The sequence below is a fragment of the Marmota flaviventris genome, chromosome 2 (genome assembly GCF_047511675.1).
Source record: "Marmota flaviventris isolate mMarFla1 chromosome 2, mMarFla1.hap1, whole genome shotgun sequence".
NCBI classification, from domain to species: Eukaryota; Metazoa; Chordata; class Mammalia; order Rodentia; family Sciuridae; genus Marmota; species Marmota flaviventris.
The window spans coordinates 110,914,605-110,918,679 of record NC_092499.1 but is presented as its reverse complement, the minus strand read 5'-3'; positions in this window follow the sequence as shown (position 1 = coordinate 110,918,679).

The following is a 4,075-nucleotide window of genomic DNA, read 5'->3' as shown; positions in this document are numbered from 1 at the left end:
TCCTCTAATATTTCTGAACCTCAGATTTCTAAAAATAACTAAAGATTGTAGGAACAATGAGAGGGTTATGGGAGATGACACATTAATGGCATGAAACAGCATCTTGTCCCCTTCCCCTCCTGAGCCTCTTGTACTTAAGAGAGTGGAGACTAAACCTATAAGAATCAAGAAAATAAGCCTCAAAAATACCCACCCTTTGAGCTTCAAGGTTACCCTGCCTATCTGTCATCTTACTGCCCTGATGGTGGGAAAGCTGGAGTCAGAAGTGGGGGCCTGGGGCCTGGGGTTGTGGCTCTATGGTAGAGCACTTGCCTCGCACGTATGAGGACCTGCGTTCGATTCTCAGCACTGCATATGAATAAATGAATAAAATAAAGGTCTAACAACAACTAAAAAATTTTAAAAATAATTTTATATATATAGTGGGGACCTGACCTGAAGTAACAAAGCATACCTGGGGTGGCATTTCTTGGGAGTGAACCATCCAATTCTTCCCTACCCTGAGAATGAAATTCCAAAGAATAATGTAAGTATAGCAAATCAAAGAAAAAGGCCATAAACATTAGAATCCTGAGGCCTTAGTAACATCCCAGTATATAATTTCAACAAAGGTTGATTAGATACCATTTCTATGAGAGGAAATGGCCACCACTCATCAAGCTCTACTGTTCCGCAGGGTTTATGGAAAACCTTGGAGACAGAGTTTCCCATGTGGTATGTGAGACTCCAAGACAAGATGTGGCCAAGCTCAACAGGATACCAAAAAGAAACTGAGACCGTGGGTGTTTGTGGGGGGGGGCTGCTGGCGAAGGTCAGGAAACTGGGGGTGGGGGGCCTCTAAGCAAAGGGGATAGAAATGTAAGAAGCTCAGAGGTGACATGTAGTTTAATGCTGGGGGCTGTTTGGGGGCACGGAAGATTGCTGGAGGCTGGACTACTTGAGGCTGCAACTGGGGGAAACAGAGATAAGTTTGTACCTTTTTTTTTTTTTTTTTTTGGTACTGGGAATTGAATTCAGGGGCACTTGGCCACATCCCCAGCCCTAGCATCTGGGATTACAGGCATGGGCACCACACCCCACAAAAGTTCCTTTCAAACAGTCAGAATTGAACACCCTGAACTCCCCTCTCAACTCCATCTACATCAACCCCACTGTCAGAAGGGAAGGTATAAGACAACTCAGGAAGCGTGGGCTGGTGAAAGCTTTGCATTTTCATGATCTTTATATCCTTGTGGGGTTGGAGATTCTCCCATTCAGGGGTTGTGTGGGACCCAGGGTGGAATCAGACAATTGATGCCTCCAAAATGCTTAAGGTCTGGTCACACAAAGGGGAATCTTTTGGAGGCATCAATAATTCTCATGTAACGCCTATGAAAAGGAAAAAAAAAAATAGAAAAAAATGTCAATGTCTAACAGAAGATAGGATAAATAAATGAAGGCAATATACTGGGGAATAAACAATCATTACATTTGGGGGGATGGTTCTGGGATTGAACCCAGGGCCTTGTGCATGCAAGGTAAACATTCTACCACTGAGCTAAACTCTAGCCTCAATCATTAAAAACTGAGCAAATAATTAAAAAAAAAAAATGCTCGTGATAAGTAAATAAGTATACTGCTGGGTGCAGTGGTGCACACCCGTAATCCCAGTGACTCAGGTGGCTGAGACAGCAGGATTGCAAGTTCAAAGCCAGCCTTAGCAATTTAGAAGGCCCCAAGCAACTGTGTGAGACCCTGTCTTAAAATAAAAAGTAAAAAAGGCTGGGGAGGTGGCTCAGTGGTTAAGCACCCCTGAGTTCAATCCCGTGTGCCAAAAAACAAAACAAAATAAACCAAAGCTTCACTTCTAGTATTCAATAATGGGCATGTAATGCTATTATCATCATAAAATTAATAAAGATTTTTATTAAAAAGTATCAGCATCTTATCATGGAAATCAGTGATTGGGGCCCCATAGTGGGCCCTGTATCATTGTCACCTCTTAGGGCCTCAGCTTGGCCCTTTACAAAATGGAGACCAAAACCACAAGATGAAAGCCCCTTCAACTTTATTGGGGATGTAGCTCAGTGGTAGAGTGCTTGTCTAGCATGTGCAAAGTCTTGGGTTTAATTTCCAATACTACCAACTACAAAAATAATTAAATAAAAAGGAAAAAATTTAAATTAACCATAAAGGGGCTACAGGAGCTTAGAAAACTGACCAGGTCAGGCCCCTACTCCTGGAAAAAGCAGGGCTACAGCAGGATCTCCAGGGAAGGGAGGATTTGGATTGGGGATTGGGAGAGAAAGGGAAATTTCTTTTAAATATTACTGTATCAAAATCATCTGAGACATGCCTGATGGGAAGATCTGTTCTAGGGCAGAAGGCTGGTGTCAAAGCCAGACTGGACGGAGGCTCGAAAATTCTGTGTAAAAGGTGATAAGCACATCATGGATTGACAGTGCCTGATTCTTCTCAGGTGTTTCTGGCCTTTTGCCACAGCAAAATGGTCCCCTGTCCCAAAGTAGGTGCTCGCTAATTTTTACCAAATAAATGAATGTCACTGGGAAACCATCACCCATCTTTAGTGTTCAATTTACTTACCTGTGAGGTGGTAGGTTGAGGTGATTATAAATTATCTGGGAGAATAAGTCACAGCACAACACCAGTATGGTGGTGGTGCTGCCCCTATTTACCAAGCCAGTACACTGAGATTCTCAGGGGCCAAGTTACTCATCCAAGGTCTGGGGTGCCTCCTGGTTGCTCCTGCAAACCTTTTAATTCTACCGCCGCTGCGCGTCGCTTCCAAACCCGAACCCAAGATCTAGCTTAGCTAGTTCTAGTTAAGTCAGCACAGAGAGTAGGCGCGGGCCGTGGGTCACACCCGATGACGCCTGACCCCTCCGCGTCCCCTCGCCTCTCCGCAGTGGCTACTCAAGGCCGGATGGTGCTGCAGACCCGGATCCCTCAGGAATTCTGGGGTGGGAACGCGGGAAAGGAGCCCAACCCTCAGGTTGCTCCGCCGGACAGTCGGGATTCGGGCGCTTCCAGCGGGACCCGAAGCGGGCGCGGGTTTTAACAAACTGGCGGCAGGGGCCAGCCCTGATCTGCGCGGGTTTTCAAATTCAAGAGGCTCGAGACCCGTCGGGTGGGAGTCACCGCGACTCCACCCGAGCGGCCAGGTTGCTCTCCCCTCCCCCCCGGTGCTCGTCTTTGAATTGGAGGGGAAACGGCATGGACGGGGTACTTAGTTCAGGCGCGGAGTGAGAAGACCCAAAAGCCGGGTAGTGGTAGTGGGGAACCTTCTAGGTCATTCGAGGTATCCCCTCATAGGGCTAATAGCCATTAGGGCCACGAGACGTATTTTCCAGCCTTGAGCGCCATTCAGAGATTGAGAGCGGAAAAGGAGTTTGCCTCCTAAGTCCCACCCTCTGGGCTAGGAGCCTGATGCCAGAGAGGGGAAGTGATTTCCTCAAGGTCACTCAGCAAAACAACGCCCAAGGCAGACTAAAGCCCAGGTGTCTGCCATTCTCCCCCTCCCCCGCCTATCATCCTCTGAACCCGGACCCCGCAGCTCTGAGCTGTGGGAAGGACGGTTCGAACTGCGACCCGGCGAGTAGATCTGGGGGCAAAGGCAACGCGTCGACCACCCCGTTTTCCTACACTAGGTTAAAGGGGAGCCCACCATCCCGGGGCTTCGCGGAGGGCGCACTCGCGTGGGGCCGACAGGGCGGGGATGCGGCGTGCCTGGCACTCGGCTCCACCTCCGGCGGCGCGCGGCTCCTTTAAGAAAGTTCGCTGGGCCAGTTCATCAAAGTTTAAAAACTTGTCGTGGAGAAGGGAATGGGGGAAGCAGAGAGGGAGAGGGTGACCAAGAGGAGAAGGGAAAGGCCGCGCCAAAGGCCGGCACGTCGCGGCCGGGACCGGGGCGAGACCGCAGTGGGCGGCCGGGATTGGCTGTGCGTTCCCCCGGAGACGGCGGGAGGGCGGGGGAGGGGCTGGCCGGGCCCCAGCTGAGGCCGGTTCCGGCCCCCGCCCCCCGGCGCCCGCCCCCTCCCCCGGCGCCCGCCCCCCGCCGCCGCCGCCGCCGCCGCCG